This window comes from Gossypium hirsutum, chromosome D12 (genome assembly GCF_007990345.1).
Source record: "Gossypium hirsutum isolate 1008001.06 chromosome D12, Gossypium_hirsutum_v2.1, whole genome shotgun sequence".
Taxonomy (NCBI): Eukaryota; Viridiplantae; Streptophyta; class Magnoliopsida; order Malvales; family Malvaceae; genus Gossypium; species Gossypium hirsutum.
Window position 1 is genome coordinate 26,782,231 of NC_053448.1, and position 20,042 is coordinate 26,802,272.

General features: G+C 33.5%; 1 long non-coding RNA gene across 4 annotated transcripts; it reads left to right on the top strand.

Moving 5' to 3' along the window:
* Positions 1-13,196: 13,196 nt before the first annotated feature.
* Positions 13,197-15,580, top strand: LOC107945343 (uncharacterized). 4 transcript variants are annotated; one of them, XR_001696513.2, is made up of 5 exons: positions 13,197-13,463; positions 13,686-13,750; positions 14,338-14,371; positions 14,767-14,906; positions 15,018-15,580. It is a non-coding gene; the product is annotated as an uncharacterized lncRNA (long non-coding RNA). The 4 variants fall into 4 exon arrangements; XR_001696514.2 differs by having other exon boundaries at positions 13,198-13,463; positions 13,691-13,750; XR_001696511.2 differs by lacking the exon at positions 14,338-14,371 and having other exon boundaries at positions 13,203-13,463.
* Positions 15,581-20,042: the final 4,462 nt, after the last annotated feature.

Genomic DNA, 20,042 nt, shown 5'->3' on the forward strand with positions numbered 1-20,042 from the left:
GTGTGTGGAAGCTATGGAAATGAAGAAAAAGAAAGAAAAAAATAGAGTGATTATAATATAGTGAAAATTGGGACAAATCAACTTTATCTATCACCTCGATCTACCAAACAATATTTTTCCATTAATTAGGAGAAGATTTTTATTCAAAAATGGTAAAATCACCATATTTGCCATCCATTTTCCCTCCATATCACTTAAGCCTCCCAACATCCTTAAATTCTTATAAAATTATCCAAAATTCATGCAAATTAATTTCAACAAAACCCGACCCTTAAATAAATTTATCTATCGCCAACTCGAGTCATCGCTCAAATATTGACTCGAGAATTTGGGTCGTTTACAACTCTTCACACCTCAAAATAAATTTCATCCTCGAAATTTACTTGAATAAAAAAGGAGTGGATATTGTAATTTCATGGACTCTTTTGGCTCCTATGTCGCCTCCTCAGCTCTATGATTCCTCTATAGGATCTTCACTAAGGGGATCTTTTTTTTCCTAAGCTCTTTGATATCTCGGACTCACCTCAATTTGCTCAAGCGATAAGATATGGGAAGGATCAGAACGATACATCCTAAGAATGGACACGTGGAACACATTATGAATAAGCTCCAACTCTAGCGGCAAGGCTAACCTATATGCCATTGGTCCAACTCCCTCTAGAACTTCATAAGGTCCAATGAATCTGGGACTCAATTTCCCTTTGCGTTCGAAGTGCAAAACTATCTTCCAAGGTGAAACCTTAAGGAAAACCTTGTCACCCACCGCAAACTCTACCTCCTTGCTATTCAAATCTGCATATGACTTCTGACAATCAAAAGTTACTCTCATACTGTCCTAGATCATCCAAACCTTAGTCTCCCTGATCAACTCCAAACCAATGATCTTCCTCTCATTATGTTCTTTCCAACACAATGGATTCATGCACTTGCTACCATATAATACCTCAAAAGGAGCCAGCTAAATGCTAGACTGATAATTGTTGTTGTATACGAACTCGAGCAAGGGAATGTGCTCCTTCCAACCTCCCTCAAACTCAATGATACAACAACAAAGCATATCTTCAAGAATCTGAATAACTCACTCTGACTGATCATCTGTCTGCAGATGAAAAGTTGTACTAAAGTGCAAGCGAGTACCTAACGCCTCATGAAGGGCTCCCAAAATCTCGAAGTGAACCATTGATCTTTGTCTAAAATAATCGAAGTCAGCACCCCGTGAAGCCTCACTATCTCACATATATACAATTTGACCAACTTCTCGAGAGTGAAGTCCATGCGCACTGGTAGAAAATGTGCAGTCCTCGTCAATCTATCCACGATTACCCAAATTACGTTGGGTTTGTACTGAGACATAGGTAACCCAGTCACAAAATCCATAGTGACACTATGCTAGTTCCACTGTGGAATCTGGATAGGCTAAAGAAGATCTGAAGGAACTTGTTGCTTTGCCTTCACCTGCTGAAAAGCTAAGCATTGAGTCAAAAACTCTAGCACATCTCTCTTCATCCTTGGCAACTAATAAAATGGATGAAGCTCCTAATACATCTTATTACTAACTATGTGCATAGTAAATGGGCAACTATGTGCCTCACAAAGGATCTTATCCCTCAGCTATCCTGTTGGAACACAAAGTTGCCCTCTGAAATACAATATATCGCCATCTTTCAATTCGAAGTTTGATGCTTCTCCTCACCTCACCTTACCTACGCTGGCGACCAAACTATTATCAAACTTCTGCGCCTCTTTTACCTTTCGTGCCAACATCAATTCAACCTGAAGCTCAGCTAATAAACCACTGTGCTCTGACAAGCTCAAACTCGTAAACACCACTAGCAACACTGCCACTGTTTTATGACTCAATACATCTGCTACCACATTAGCTTTACCAAGATGATAGTCAATGACGCAGTTATAGTCCTTAAGCAGTTTGATCCATCTATGCTACCTCAAATTTAACTTCTTCTAGGTGAGCAAAAACTTATGACTCTTGTTACCAGTATAGATATAGCACTTCTCTACAAACAGATAGTGTCTCCAAATCTTCAAAATGTGAAAACCACTGCTGCTAATCATGGGAAGGGTAGTTATGCTCATGCAGCTTAAGCTGTCTAGATATGTAAGCAACTACCTTACCTTCTTGTATGGGAACGCAGTCAATCCATTCAATGACACATCACTGAACACTACATAGTCGTTGCCTCACTCCGGTTGGGTCAAAACTGGTGCCTTTTTGAAAATTGTCTTAAGCTGATCAAAAATTTGTTCGCACTTCTTATTCCACTAAAATGGGACTCCCTTTTGCAGCAACTTGGTTAATGGAGCAGCAATCATTAAAAAACCTTTAACAAACCATCAATAATACCCGTTGAGGGCTAAAAAACTACAAAGTTCAGAAACATTATGCAATGGCTTTCAATCCACCACTGCCTGAATCTTTTACGGATCCACTCGGATACCATCCACCGTGACAACGTGACCTAAAAAGGTCATCTCGGAAAGCCAAAATTCACAGTTACTAAATTTGGCAAAAAGTTGTCTCTCTCAAAGGGTTTGAAACACAACTCAGAGATGGTGATCATGCTCATCCCCAAATCACGAATACATCAATATATCATCAATGAAGACCACCACAAACTGATCTAAGTAGGGCTAAAAAATACAATTGATCAAATGCATGAGCATTTGTGAGCCCAAACAGCATCACCAAGAAGTCATAATAGAAAACATGCAAGCACCTCTCAACTGGTCAAACAGGTCATCAATCTTCGAAAGTGGGTACTTGTTCTTCATTGTCACCTTATTAAGCTGACGATAATCAATGCACAATCTCATCAACCCATCATTCTTTCAAATAAATAACACTGGTGCTCTCCATGGTGACAGGCTATAAAGTCGCGCTCAAGCAACTCTAGCAACTGAGTCTTCAATTCTTTCAACTCAGTCGGTGATATGTAATACAGGGCAATGGATACCGGAGTGGTACCAAGCAACACCTCAATCCCAAACTCTAATTTTATATCTAGGGCAATCCCGAGAACTTTTCAAGAAAAACATTTGAAAACTCCCTCATAGTCTGCAAGTCCTCCAATGCCGGACTTTCGACCTTTGTATCCACTACACAAACTAAGAAGGCTTCGCAGCATCTACTAATCAACCTCCAAGCTAAAATCCCAGAAATGACACAAGATGAGCATTCACTAATCTCATTAGTCACTAAGACTCTGGTTCCGTCCAACCCACAGAGCTTAAGCTACCTCGCTCTACATCTTAAACTTGCATTATGTTTGGTGAACCAATCCATGCCCAAAATTACATCAAACTCTCGAAAGGGAAACTTCATCAAGTTTGCCAAAAATAGTTGACCCTGAATCTCAACTAGACATCTCTGATACACCTTATCCACTAATATATCAAGTCCTAATGGGCTAGATACTGGAACCCCAACATCTAACTCCTCAACAGGAATATCTCTCTCTCGGATGATCTCACTATAGATATATAAATACGTAGACCCAGAGTCCACCAATGCAAAAATAGGAATGGAGAACAATGTGAAAATACCTATAATCACATTAGTGTTGTTACAGTCTTCTTGAACTTTCATAGTGTACTGCCTAGATGGAACTCAAATACCAAATCCGGCTGCAGATATGACAGTACCTCTACTCTACTACCTTAAAGCAATATTATTCCCACCATGAGCTAACCCTCTACCACATTAAAAAGAATGTGTGATCTCTAAGTCTGAGCAGGCGAGGCAGCGCTAGCTCTAAGGCAATCTCTGAGAAAATAATCGTTAAACCCACACTAGAAATAGGCTCTAGTCCTTGATACTCCTCAGGATATCTCCGACCACAAAAATTACAAACCAAGAAAGTCAGGGTCCTAATTGACCCTCTCGAACTCACTAGCAACGAGGAAGTCAACGGTCACCACGAGCTTCTAGTCTTGACCCCTGACTTGACCTTTGAGACTATGTCGATGAAGCAATTCAAAATCCTCTAGAATCTTAAATCCTCTTGGCTGCTGTCTAAGACGGACTCGTAGTGTCAGAAGCCCTCTTACTCTAGATACTAGACTCATCCGTCGAGCTTAATCTCATACCTAGAACCCTCTATATAGCATTTGCTTGCCGTACCAATTCTGAAAATATTTCGGGCAAGTCTATCGCCAAATAAGTGTAAGTATCAATGTGTAGCCCTTCACGGAATCTCCTGCACCTTAGACTCTCTGTAGCCACTAACCCAAGGGAGAAAGGACTCAATCGTAGAAGGTCTCTCTCGTACTCATATACCGTACATTCGTGAAAACTACATCCTCAAGTCATCTATATGTACCTGATCGATGTACTTCCCTTAGAACTTGAATGAGAATTGATCCCACATCGACTACTTTGGTTGTAAAGCCATCTCAATTGTCTCTCACCAGTCATATGCATCACCTTCAACAATGAGATGATGCACTTTAAGTTAACCTTAGGGGTAAAATGAAGTGGCCTCAAAGTCCTTAGTGTGTCCCTTGACCACTGACCAACAGTTATTAGGTCATCCTTGCTAGTGCCATAAAAGTTCTCCCTCTTATATCTGTGAAATCTTTCTATTGGAGTCTCTTGCATTACAACAGGTGGCGGTGCTATAGGTTGGGTAGGCCGAACCCTCGGGATCGCTCGAATGATCTGATGCAACATAAAATTAAGATTATGGAAGTAAGTTGCCTCATCCACGCCTGTACCCATTAAAATATCAAAGACGTCAGTGTTCGGGACAAACTCATCTCCCATATCATCCATTGGAGAAGCATGATTCTCCTCCCTAACCTCATGGGTATGATATGAATACTTGGGCATGTCGAATTTGAAAACGAATCAAAAAAGAGAAAGCATCATCAAACTTCCAGTCTTAAAAGGGTACACTTTTAAACTTAGGGGCATGTATTCATCGACACCTTACTACTACTGACCAGTTGATCCTAGAATTGACTAAACCTAAGTTGTGATTCCACTAAATGTAACATCTTAATCCCGAATATGAAGTACTTGAAGACAAATGCGCTACATCAAGTCATCGGAGCACCCAACAAAATTTTCAAATAATTTAAAACATTGAAATACGTTTTATATAAGAGAAAATACCATACATGGTTATACTGAAAATAGTAATAAAAGTAGTTATACAAAATATGTGAAGCTCCAATGTCATCGTGTATCAAAATAGTAAAAATAACCAAAACGATAAATGTGTTACAGACCTTCAAAATACAATTAAGGCCCTAGGAATACAATGCCCACTAACAGGTAAGGTATTGTACTCTGGATACATGATGTTGGAAGTCCCTCATCGATGATGTTCTTCGAACACGAACATAAGTCTACTAATCTAAAAATGAAGGCAACTCAAAGGTTGAGCTTTACTAGCTTAGTGGTACATAATTCATCTACCATACTTCAAGCAATTCATAAATATAAGCATGCAAATCAAATGTATACATAAAAGCATGTCATGAGTATCGAATAATCAAATCATGAGTCATTCAATCTACATAACCAAATCACTTATTTATCAAACTTGTCAAACTTGTTAGATTGAACATGTGCTCAAATAATCGGGTATTCGAATAGTCCTACACCAGTCATGGCCGCTAGGCAAATAATCTCAGGTATCCGTAGGGTTATCCCGAGTGCCACTCATGGTCACTGGTTAGGTTAGAGCCTGAAGGCTCAGCGCTAACAAAGCATCAAACATATAATCAAAAATATACAACCATGACATTCGAGTCTCATACTCGTTTCAACTTGCTTATCATTTCGGCTAAAATATTAACTAATGAAATATGACAGTCTGCTACCTTGACATTTTGACCTTTGCTCATAAATAAATAACTCTTAATATATAACTCTAAATCGAGCATCATTTATTTTAAACGAAACTAAACTTTCGTACGATTATAAAGATATAAGGTTCACTTCCTATTTTATCTTGTGAAATTTTTGGTGATTTTTTTAAAAGTCACTGCTAAATCTATTTTCTAAGAATTCTGCTGCTAGATTTTTATGATCTTTCTACACTAAAAAATTCATATATATTACAATAAAACTCAAAATTAATCTCCATTTGTTCTAAATGAAACTAAACTAGCTCTCGGTTACAATGATGTACAGATCACTTCCTAATTATTTTTACGGAACTTATGGCAAATTTTTAAACTTACTGCTCATGTAATAATTTATTTATGGCATATTTCATAACTAAACTTTTAGCTTCATTTTAATCATCCAAACATGATTTCCACCCAAAGACATATAACATGCATACATTATCACACAAGCATTATATTTATGACTTATCAAGAAGCATATGAGAGTTAGAGGGTACCACCTTGATGGAAAAACACCAACAAAGCTTCTTGCTTAGCTCTCCACCACTTTGCCTTTACCCTTAGCTTTAGAAGATTCACCACCATCTTTAACTAATAACCATGCACCACACAAGATTTTTCACATAAATAAGGGTCTATAGAATGCAAAAAATACACACTTTAAATAAAAATATGAGAAAATGGGTATAAACTTCCTCAAACTCAACCCCCCAAACACCCTATAACCTTCACCTTTATCCTAGACGAACATAGATTTTTTATATGGAACTTTAAAAGGTTAGATTAAGACGCTTACTTTTTCTGAAATTTGAAGGATGAAAATGGTGAGAAAACTCACTCAAATCTCACCCTCTACACGGCTTACTAAGGAAAATAGATTGAAGAAACAAAAAAATGAGGAAATGTAGAAAAAAAGTGTGTAGAAGCTATGGAAATGAAGAAAAAGAAAGAAAAAAATAGAGTGATTCTAATATAGTGAAAATGGGGACAACTCAACTTTATCCCTCACCTCAATCTACATAACAATCTTTTCCCATTAATTGGGAGAAGATTTTTCTTAAAAAATGATAAAATCACTATATTAGCCATCCATCTTCCCTTCACTTCATACAAGCTTCCCAACATCCTTAATTTTTTATAAAAAGGTCCAAAATCTACCCAAATTAATTCCAACAAAACATAATCCCTAAATAAACTCATCTATTGCCAACTCAGGTCAACGTTCAAACATTGACTTGAGAATTTTGACCGTTACAAAAGTGCCCTTATATGATATGTGTATATGCATGTGTTAATGGCTTTGATGAATATATGTTAATTATATTTGTAAAATATGCCCTAATAGACTTAGTGAAATGCCAGAATATGGTTAGCATGCCAATTAGGGTCTATAATGCGTTGAAGTCTTGTATATGGGGTTCTATTGTCTTCAGGCTTGGCACTTTGTTGCCCTTTGGTGTGGTGGATGTTTTGCACATATTTGTGCTTTATATTACTTTTGGGCCACACACTTTGGTGCATCTTGGTGTGTTGTATTTTATGCTCTTATGAGCTTATTGGTATGGTTGAAGGATGTGTTATACTACTATATGTGCAACACTCTGCTTGACATAGTCTTAGATGATAGTTTGTGTGGGTGGATAGTTAGCTAATATTAAGCTAAGGAAAGGTTGATTTGTGTTCTATCCGTCAATGGTGTATTATGTAATGTTTGTTACACTATTAGTGGCGGACTATTTGATTATTTTGGTAGGTCTGTAATGATTATGGTTGAAGGGTTCGCCTTTTGGCGAAGTGTTAGGTTTCTGGTTTTCTGTTTTGGCGTGGTTATTGTGGGCACCCTCCAATCAATGTTTTCTCTTGGTAATATGTGTAATAGATCCTCTTGTTAGTATACGCCAGTAATGGATTGTAGGTTATGGACCAAATTGTTTTCTATTTGAGCACATCTGTTACTGGTCAATTTTAGTTAAGTTCTTGCTAAGATCCATAATGACTGTCGGAACCACCGAATATAAATTTCCTATGCTCTAACTAAATTAAACATAGTATAGAAAAGTAGGGTTGATCCCACAGGGATTGGGACTTCTAATATCGTTTTTACGTGACCAGATTTCAAAGTCGTGGCAACTGTCGTGCCCACGACTTGTCGCATGTTGAAATGAAAAATAAATAAAAAGGGATTTTAGTTGATAAATGTTAAAATAATAAAAGGAATAGAACAAAATAATAACAGATCGATAATTGCAAAATAAAATTAAATAATTAAAATTAAATTGGTAAATGAAATATATGAATTCTTAGCCTTAAACTTGGTAAATTTCGGTCTTGAATCGATCCTTAAAAGTGAATTTTTCCTTCCAAACGATAAGTTGGTTATAGCGGCCAAGGATGCTTCAATCGCCAACTTCTCATTGTGTTGTTGATTCTGGTATGACCTGCAAACCACCCCTTACCAACTATCTAACCACATAACACATGTCCGCAATTTAAGATCTGGGCAGTCTTGCGATCTAGAAGAGCCCAACTTGAATTAACAGCCTCAATAATGTGGGTCATTTAAATCCGATCATTATCTCCCTTGACCAAATCCAACTAGCCTTTACCCACCTAGACACACCAATTTGTTTGTAGAAATTCGAATACAGTAGACGACTGACTCACTTTCCCAATTGTACGCCAAATAACTCCAACCCAATGCCCGTTTTTGGAATTGAAATTGAATTAACTTTAAGGGACGATTGTGACTATCTCATATTTTAGAGAGATAATGAATATTGTATTGTAAGGTGTTAGCACGGGTTCATATCTCACATTTCTCGATTGGAATCATGATCGACCTAAGGCTAAATGGAGATTAGTTTAGTATGAACTTAATCATACTCAATTTGGGTTTAAGAGTGGAAAGACAATTGTACCAAAATATAAAAAAGAAAAAAATGGCAGAAAGCTTGAACAAGAATATGCTTAAGTGCTTTCTAAATTCAAGTGTTTTGCAATACATCTTTATACCACAAATACAAAGTTTTTTATACACATCCCAAGAGTTAATTTAGCATGATTTTCTCCTAAAATCATGTTTAGCAATCAATATAAAATCATATATTTTCTTTTTCTAAATATAGGATTTGAATAATTCAAAAAATTTGATTTTTTTATCAGCCCAAAAATAATCTTATAATTTTCAATTCATCCTCTTATCTTACTTTTTATTCCAATTTAGTCTGATTTTGCTTGTTTTTTAAATTTGGCGCTCCAATTGTGTCTTTGATAAAATTTAAGCAAGAAATAACAAGCTTAGTAGTATTCTATTAAAAAAAATTATCAAAATTAGGTACATTAAGCACTCGAAATTAGCTTGCTATCAATCCAGTTAGGAATTAACTAAATTTTAATAATTATTTTATTGTGTGATATGACTAGAATGATTATGTTGGCCACATATAAAGTATGAGTTAACTTTGCATGTTAGCCACGTGTTAGTTCTATGTGTGTGTGTATGTGTGTGTGTGTGTGTGTGTGTGTGTGTGTGAGAGTTGTGAGCTATAAATATCAATGAAACTTTTGTAGTAGGGGTTCTTCTTCCTTCTTCTCTTGCTTTGTTATACTTTGGTATCCTACTTAAGGAAGAGTTCTTCGTTGGAGAGGAACCAGCAAGTGATCGATTAGTAAGAAAGGATTGTACGTGCAGCAATAGAGATAGTATAACAACCTCGTTGGGATTATTTGTCAGTATCTAGTTTGTTTTGCTCTTCTCCAAGTTTGCTTCTATCTTGTGTATATCACTAATTGTGGTTGTTATAGCTTAGAGTTCAGGCAAACCCATTGGCATGGAATTTGTGAATCTGTTGCGTGTAATCTTTTATGTGTTCATGTTTGTGACATGAAATGGATACGACTTCCTTGAGTATAAACTCGATATCTAGATATAAAAAGCCACTGGAAGGGCATGTTAATTGCAAACCAGAATGGCAGATGTGCGAGACCACTAGTAAGGTATGCTAATTGCTAACCAGGTGGAAGTATATAATGGGTCACTGGTAGGGCATGTTAGTTGTTAAGCAGATTGGCTGCCACTGGTAGGGTATGTTAGCTACTAACCAGTTGGCGTGGGTGTTAGGTTTGGTAGGGCATGTTAGTTGCTAACCATGGCAAAGAGCCCTGAACTCACGGGAACATGTATGTGTTCAAAATGTTAAGAAACACAATATCTATTCTGCTATGTGATTGGAAGATTCAAGTTTTAAGCCAAGGAAGGATTTGAAAAGAGTAAGTTAATATGACTTTGTATGTGATGTATATTATGTATTGAAAAGAGTAAATTAATATGACTTTGTATGTGTTATATGTTATGTATAATTGCTTCTAGAAAGGAAAAGTTGAATGTTAAGTGGTAAGTTCCGATCCCTGTTTGTTGTGTTGGAAACATAACGCATTTTATAAGTATTGGTATTTGGCGTATAGAATCCGCCCTAATGAAGGTGTGTATGATTTAGCCTGATGAGATGTCTGAAATGCAAAGGTATGTGCTAGTAAAGATTGTGGTTGGTGAGGAAATGTCAGCTCTGTTAAGGTTAGAATTCTCATTAGATGTCGGAAGAATATATACACCCGATGTTATAATCCGCCTAGAAATGTTATCCACCACATTATGTATTCGTCAATAGTTAAGAGTATGCGTAGGGTGTTGATGTATTAGTTTTAGTGTATATATATGCAGTTGTGGTATTATTCGTGCTTTTATAAATTTGTCTAAAAGGTTGTGTCTTTCTTTTTTGGAGCTCATTAAGTTCTTTTGAACTTACCCTATTTTTTTCCCTTCTTTCCAAGTAGTGATTTGTCGTAAGCTTGTAAAAGGGACTAAGCCATAAAGAGCAACCTCTATAGTGAGCTCGTCTGTGTTAGGTTTGTAGCATGCATATGTTCTTTGGGGGTGACATGTATTTCTGTTTTGAATCTAAATTTATAATAAAGTACATTTTATTTAACTACAATTTTATAAGAATGTTACCCTTTGAATGAATGGATGAATTTTTATGAATTATGTTTTGTGAAGTGTTTTCTGCTTGTATATGCCAAACTATTTTATATATTATGACCACTACCAGTAATACTATATATTCAAAAGAAAGGTTTTCATCTTATCTGCGTATAAGTTACGGCGTATACCAGTTTGGTTAATTATGTTTTTGAAACTTTTCCAAGTTAACGTCCCAATGTAATTATTAAACTTTGAAATGATATATATGCCTGCTTCTGTGTAACGCCTCAGTCAACCGTTGGGGATTGGAGTGTTACAATATGATTTTGCACTTTGGTGCCCATTGGTGTGGTGGAAGAGTCCCTTGTATCTGAGTCAATTTTACTAGAGTTTACCATGGGCGAAAATGAATTTGATGTTGCTAATAAACTTTAAATGTGACTATAGATGATTAAAAGCAAGACTAAGTGTCATGTACTAAATGACTTGTAATTAAAAGAGATAGAAATAAGATAAACGAATGGGTAAGTAAAAGTAAAAGAGAATTTCACATGATAATGAGCTTAAAAGTGTGTGGCGTAATGAACTTACCTTAAACAATATTAGAAGGAATTGGTGATTTATGCATGCTTTAGTTTAAAGAAATGAAAATGATGTATATGATTCACATAAAAGATGAAAGGTTATAAGTAGGAACTATGAAAGAACATGTCTTAATTATATGAATTCTACCTTAAGGTCACGAATAAGAATTATATTAAAAGAATTGTTAATGAAACTCATGATGAGTAGAAAAAGAACAAATTACTCTTATTATGAGATTTATTGAGAAAGATGGTTTTATTAGGGAGCATAACCTTGCTCACGTCAAAGATACATAAGCATTAACTCTTAAAAATGAATTATATGTTATTCTCTCTCGTCATAGCCTTTATGTTTATGATATTCATGTTCAAAATTACAATAGGACTAGTAATAAACACACGGAATAGAAATGATTGCAAGCATTATTCTTCTATGGTTATCTTGTTTATTATGTGCATTGTGTAGCTCACCACCCACAATTGACTCTTGTTGCTGCACATAGAGAGGTACATTCTATTCATTAGTTTTTCAATAATTTGAATTTCATTATCAATTCTGTTGATGCCTTTTGTAACATTGTAAAAAATACAAATTGTTCAAGAAGCTAAATTTGCACACATTTTAGCAATTAATGAGCTTAAGATTGGAAAAGGTGCTAATCAAAATGATACTTTAAAACAAGCTAGAGATAGTCATTGGGGTTCTCATATTTATTCTATATGCAATCTTATAACAATGTTTGATCCAACTTGTTCCATGCTTGAAAGTATTAAAGTTTGAGGATCCACTTATTCTAAATGAAGGGATGGTAATGTTGCATCCAAGTTGATTCAATTATTTGAAGTCATTTAGATTTTTCATTTAATGAAAGAAGTCATAGGCATTATTGATATATTATGCCAAGCTTTGCAGCAAAAATCTCTAGATGTTTTAAATCTCTGCATTTGGTTAAGCATAAAGATGTTAATTTAGATTGTAAGATAATTTATTTAATTTATTTTGTTTTCTTATAATTTAATTTATGAAATTTATAATTTCATAAGTTTTTTATTTAGGCTTAATATCATTTTTAGCTCCTATACTAAAGGGAAATTCTCACTATAGTCCATTTACTATTTTTTGGTCACTTTGTCACCTAAGTTATCCCATTAGCTGTTTTTATAGAAACACAAGAAGCTTTCTTTTTCAAACCTAGTAACTCATATCATCATCATAGAGACCAAACGAAATGAATCTAAAGTTGTCAAAGAAAAGAGATTACAAATGCCAACTTCATCAAGGGTAAGCCAAAAAAGGTATGAAAAACCTTATTACAAGTCCAAAACACAAAACTAAAAAATGAATTGTTTTGTTTGTTGCAAATTAGGCCATCACGCACATCAATGCAAACACTGATAAAAGAGAAATGATAATTTAACTTGGTCAAATGTCAATTTGATTAAAGTAGATAACATAATTAATTTGGAAATTTCTTAAATTAACATTGTGACTAACATCAAAGAGTAGACGATAGATTTTGGTATCATTAAACACGTTTGTAACAATCCAAATGTGTGTATCTTACACCCAAGTGGAAGGAGAAAAAACAGTTTATCTTAGAATCACCAATTGCAAATGTAATTTAATGCAAAATAGAAAATCTTTTTCTTACTCAACCTTAACCACTTTTGCATGTGTCCCCGTCACGACCAGTGGCTCCTGAAAGCAACGACTAAGGGCTCGTTCTTTTTCACGTTTTAGAGGAATTTTTCTATAAAAAGTCGTTTTCTCTTAAAAGGAATGAAGAACGCCCTCCTTTCACATAAAAAAATTTCATCATTAGAAAAGGGTTTTTCTCCAAATAGAGAAGCTAAAAATTTCTCCTTTTCTTCAGCTTGAAGTGCTTTTGGCTGAAAATTGACCAAATTAACTTGTCTTCTCCCACAAACGTTCTTTCCCCTCTGCTGGTTCTTTCCACAAACGTTTTTTTTTTCACATTTTCGGCTTTCAAAGCTCTTTCCTGTTCTTTGTTCCTCTTCCGCAGGTGAGAGTTTCTTTTCTTCTTCTTCTCTTTAATTAGTTCCTCTTCCGCAGGTAAGTAAAAAAATAGCTTTGAAAGAGGGAAATTTCTGGCTTTTGTGCCTCTTTCTCTATTCTGCTTTGCTCTGCTTTGTTTTCTTCTCTTGCTTTGCTTTGCTTTGCTTTTTTTTTCTATCTTATCAGAATGGTTTGAGCTCTGGAAAGTCTAATTTGATTTTTCATTCAGGATAGCTCCTACTGCTTTGAGGCAATCCTCTAGTGCTTGAAAGCTTAAAAGGCACTCAGGAGAAGGTACCTTGGTTTGGTTATTTGGAGCTGTTTTTGATGCCCTAAAAACTAATTATATTGATTCTTTGGTTTTGTTAGAGAGATGTATTTTCGTCACTACTATTCTATACTCTGCTTCCAGCCAACCTTTTTGTATCCTAAGTATGCTTTTTGTATCTCTATTTTGTTCTTAAGGTGTAAAACCTGTGCTCCCCAATTCTTGTAAGTATTTTTCAATATCATTATATATCAGCATCGTCTATTTTTGCGTTTTCTTGAGAAATGCAGTAGCTTTCTTTTCTTAAAATGTTTTGGAGCTCTAGAATCTGTCTTATCAAATCTCAAAGTCCTTCTTCCCTCTATCTTCATTTGTTACCCTTGAATTTTAATGACTTGCTGAAGAAATAAATCTTGTGCAATAGGAATGTTTCCTTTGTTAAAAACTTTCATGTGCTTCCTTCTGTTATCTTGTTGTTTCATTTTGTTACTTGGTGTCTGGAACCCTTCAGTAAGTTATCATATTGAAAATATTTTGCTGCAATATTCACTATTATTGTGGTAAAATGTTTTGTTATTAATATGATGGTGTTTGTCCTGAAATAATACCACAGGACTTGGAAACTGCATTTGGTCATTCAAATTCTTGTAAGAGCTCCATAACTTTTAAATATGATTTATTTGCTCTATTGTTCATCTGAATTATAAAACTGCTTGGTAACTGTTAATAAAATTGCCATGTTGAATATGTCGTTTGTTATTATTTCCCCATGCTCCAGCTTTAATGTGGCATGCTGTTTTAAGTAATCAATAGATGGAAATGGTTGTCATAAGCCTGGATAGCACCAGATTTATATATTGATTATCAAAAAATTATTCTATGAGCCTAGAGTCATAAGTTATGCAAATGTTCAAGCAAGCAAAATAATCATGTTGCTTACTTCAAGATCTCTTTGTTTCATATTTCATTTGTGGTGCTTTCCACCACCATATAGTTGCTAAGAAGTAGGCTCTGATTATTTTTTGAATTTGTTTAAATGTAGTGTTACATTTCAGCATGAAAAAGAATCAAACATAGAGCAGGTGGAGCAAATGCAAGCTATGGAGAAGAATCTAATCCGGATGGGATAAGAAGTTGAAAAGCTACGCGCTGAAGTCTTGAGTGCTGAGAAGAAAATGCATGGTAACTTTATTTTCCTATATTGGGACACAATCTGGTTGCTTCTTTTCTTTTTCTCCTACATTTTCCCTCTGTTAACACTTACACTGATGTTGTGTTCTTTAACAAAAATAGGAACGGTACCATATGTCGGTGGCTACATGAATCCTGATCCTTCATAAGCACCACCTTTTCAAGGTGGCACCACCTTTTTTAATGGCTACAGTCGGCCTGTAATGCAGACGGGTCTTGGGCCAATAGAGGGCCTAATCCCTTTTGGTAATAGTACTAATGTTCCAGCTGTTATTGCTGCAACCGATAGTCAAACTGTCCCTAGCTCAGTTTGGGGAGCACCCTACGATCCGTCACTTGCTCAGAGGTAAACTAGGAAAAGCTGCCTTGAAAGCCTCGCCTTGACCTTGGATTGTTAGCTTTATGCTATTAAAGATATCAGTAGTTAATAAAACACCACAGATTACAATATGGGCATTCCATATTTTACCCTCAAATTAGCATCTTAGTATCCATTGCACGCTAAACTGTTCAATTGAAACTATGTTTTCTTTTAGAATAGGAGAAAGGTGAAAGAATTAGGTCTTCCTTGCGTTTGAAGCAATTACAAGATGAATGGCATAGTAGTCTCCCTGTATATATGATTTCTGGATATAATATTTAATAATTCTAAGTATTTTGTTTTATATTCTCAAACATTTAATCTAAGGGGTGATGAAATAGTTAGTTCGATCCATTGCTAATTGAACTATAATTAACTAAACTGTTAGTTGAATTGAGCTTTTTTCTGTTAAAATAATTAACCGAAACGAACCAAATTCAATTAATTTTTTCGGCTTTCTATTTAATTGTTGTTTATATAATTTTTTTTTCTTTTGGTCCAAAGTTCATATCATTTTGAAACAATTATTGGCAAACATTACACTAAAATGGTAGTGTGCATTAAATCGGAACAAAAATATGACAAACAATGTGCATTGTCATATATTAGAACAAAAACATTATAACATTACATTACAATGACAGTTGGAATGGAACGAAATTGATAGGTGTTTAATTAATATATGTTTTAGAGTTAAATTCACACTTAGTTTTAGGCTCTTTTTAAGTGAATTACTAAGTTTAATATTGGGTTTTAGTAATTAGATTTTAGATTTTAGTTAGATAGTATTATGTTTGTTTAATTTTAGTGTTACATCAAATATTCAAAACCTGGTTTTTTTTTCTTTGCTCATTGATTGGATCAATCCTAGCACATGCGGTAACCTATATTATTGATTCAGAAAATGTGCATGGTCGAGAAAGTGATGATGATGACGACGACGATGGTGATGGTGATGATGACGGTGAATCAAACAATTCAAGTGGTTTTGAAATGGAATTAACAAGAGATGTTATAGCTTCTAGTTTAATGAATTCACTTTAAATTGTAAATGCTATTGTAAAAGTTTTAGTATTTATATTTGGTATATAAATATTATCCCTTTTTAAAACTTTAATCCAAATATATGTAATATTTTAATTTGTTAGGTTTATGTTTTCTATGTTATGTTTATATATAATATGAGTTATATATTCAAATACATTTTAAAACAAAATAATACAAATGTGTTAAAAGTATTAATTAAAAATAAAAAATAATTTTTATAATAATACAATTGTGTCAATATCTAATTAAAAATATTTAATTTTTATATTTAAATATTTAAATATAGTTTATATATTCTAATTAAATTTTATAAATAATTAATATTAATTACTTAGAAATATTTAAAATTAATATTATATATTAAATTATTAACAATAAGTTATAATAAATTATTTTTTATATTTTTGCTAAAATATCATAATATTAACTAATTTGAACATTATTTAAATACATATTTGTTACTTTATAATATCATATCTACAATGGACATTTTGTTCTTCAAGAGGACTTTTGACAGTAATACCAAACACTCAAATTTTTTCAAAAGCACTTCTCAAAAGCAATAAAGAACTAGCCCTATCTCTCTTATGGATGATGGGGCTAAGCAGCGTAAACCCCGCTGCCAAAAACTAATTCTCATATAGTAAGCCCAAATGTTGAAACCAAAAATAGAAAGCACAAAATGCTTTAAATGGGCGGAGCAAAGTATTGAAATAAAAAGTGCCTAGTGATTTAAATCAATGAAGTGGGCTTACCAACACATTAAAATAATAAAGGACCCCAAATTAATATTTTTAAATAAAAGAAATGGGTTTAATAAACAACTTAAAACGAAAGGAAACATTATAGTGTTATTTCATAAAATAGGCTCAAATCACACTCTGTCTTACAATTCCATTCAATCCATCAATTAATATCATAGGTCTTGGAAGCCCCTAAAATTGAATTAAACGGTCCCTATTTTTGGGGAGATTGAATTAAGCTTACTTTTTGGGTTGAAAGTACCATGTCTAAACACATTATTTCAGATCACATATTAGGGCTAAATTAATAAATCATGTCGAAAATAAAAGTTAATTAATCAAATAGGTTGTTTTTTTTAATTTAGGGAAATAGGCTGTTTTTGGAGAGAGTGTGTGAAAGCATGCTTAGCTAGACGAGCTTTCCTGTTGACATGTCAGGAAAAGTGTACTCAATTGGACGCGCTTTCATACTCTCTCTTCAAAAACGATCTATTTCCCTAAATTAAAAAAAACGGCTTATTTGGCCAATTAAATTTTTTTTCGGCATATTCAGCTAATTTAGCCCCCATATTAGTATAATATAAATTTATGATATTTAATTATTATATGGAGAAATAATTGATAATATGGATGTATGATTTTTTATGTATTTATACAAAAAAATATTTGATACATTACTTGTAAAAAAAATTAATTCCACAAATAACGTTTTAAGAATGAAAAATATTCGTCAATTGAGTTTTAGCTCGATTGGCATGGGCATTATTACCAATATAGGAGGATGTGAGGGTTCGAATACGCTGAAGCGCATTATTCTTCTATTTATAAATTGGAGAAGGACAGTGTGTAGTTATAAGCATTGCGTATAAGAAAAAAAATTAAACCACTTTTAGAAGATTTTACTGGTACTAACCTTTATTATAATAGGGTTTTTTACTAAAATAATACAAAAAAATATAAAAAAAATATCAAAATAATATACAAAAAAATTTATTTACCAAAATAATACAAAAAAAAGACGGCTGAAGGAGGGTAATGGAATGGGGGCACCAGTGGTGCCTTTCTCATTGGCGGCACCGGTGGTGCCATTCCCATTGGTGGCACAGGACTAAAATGTAACTATCTGTAGTTTTAAGGACCTGACATGTAAATTTATCATTTTGAATTTTGAAAGTGAATTGATGTCGCCTGTGGGTGTGTCAGCGCCAAAGCTGAAACTTGGCTAATTGCCTTCTAAGCCCTCCTTATTTATTATTTTCTTTTTATTCCCCTTCAACTCACTTTTTTTATTTAATAAATAAGCCCTCAACCTATTTTTGTAGTTAAATAAGCTCTTAATCTATGATTTTTACTCATAAAAGCCCTTTATTTTATTATTAAAGTAAATATATTTTACCTAAAATAAAGCTATTTAAAAAAGTATAAACTAATTCGCATTTTATGTATTATTTTGGTAATTTGATGAGAATAGTTTATTAAATAAAAAATTTTTACTAAATTTGATGAGAATAGTTTATAATTATAATTTATTTTTTCTATTTGGGTTACATTTATAAGTGATCAGTTTTATTATTACTTCTGGTTCTTCTTTACTTTTATCATCTCATGCACGGTTTTGAATGAGAGAAAGAAGTGAGGAATCCTCTCACCCATAAATGTAACCCAAATAAAAAAATAAATTATAATTATAAACTATTCTTATTAAATTTAGTAAATTTTTTTATTTAATAAACTATTCTCATCAAATTACCAAAATAATACATAATATGCGAATTAGGAAATTATAATTATAAATGTAACCCATAAATGTAATAATAAAACTGATCACCCATAAATGTAACTCAAATAGAAAAAATAAATTATAATTATAAACTATTCTCACCAAAATTAGTAAATTTTTTTATTTAATAAACTATTCTTATCAAATTACCAAAATAATACATAAAATGCGAATTAGTTTATACTTTTTTAAATAACTTTACTTTAGGTAAAATATATTTACTTTAATAATAAAAAGGGCTTTTATGAGTAAAAATTCAAAATTTGCATGTCAGGCGGCACCAATTCACTTTCAAAATTCAAAATGATAAATTTGCATGTCAAGTCCTTGAAACTGCAGATAGTTACATTTTAGTCCTGTGCCGCCAATAGGAATGGCACCACCGGTGCCGCCAATGAGAAAGGCACCACCGGTGCCGCCATTCCATTACCCTCCTTCAGACGTCTTTTTTTTGTATTATTTTGATAAATAATTTTTTATATATTATTTTAGTATTTTTTTATTTCTTTTGTATTATTTTAGTAAAAAACCTATTATAATATCTTTGTTAATTTTTATTTTTTTAAAAAAAGAAAATTCATGGTTTACAATGGACAATCATTTTCCAACCTTCTCTAACGTGTCATCATCGAAAAAGCAAAAACCAAAAAAGAATGGGATTTGGGGCATCCCAAAAGATGAGTAATAGGAAGAGAGTGTTGGTGTTGGATCCATTTTGTTGAAAAAAGTTGGGTGTCTTTTCATTTCGCACACCCCCAAGTCTTTTCAACACACTTTCTCTTCACTGTTGCTTCATCATTCATTATCACTACCTAATCACTCTGATGGCTCCAAACGAAAAAGCATTTCATCTGACGGGGCCATCCTTCATTTCTCTATGCAAACTGTATCATCAGGCTTTTTTTTAAGTAATCTAAAATTTTTAATTAATCATGAAAATGATATAATTTAAAATTTATGTAAGTAAATGATTTTATTTTTATAGTGTTTGTCAGTGCCGCCAGATACAATGGCAACAGCGACCCCCATAATGATTATTTAAAAAAAATAGTGATTTCACCCGATAAATTGGCAGTGTCAAATTAAAGTGTAATTATATGAAATGCTTAAGAATTTAATGAAATAATTATCCTTTTTAGATTGGTTTTATCTAATTTAAATGAGGGAATGAATTTTATATAAATTTTTAAGTTTAT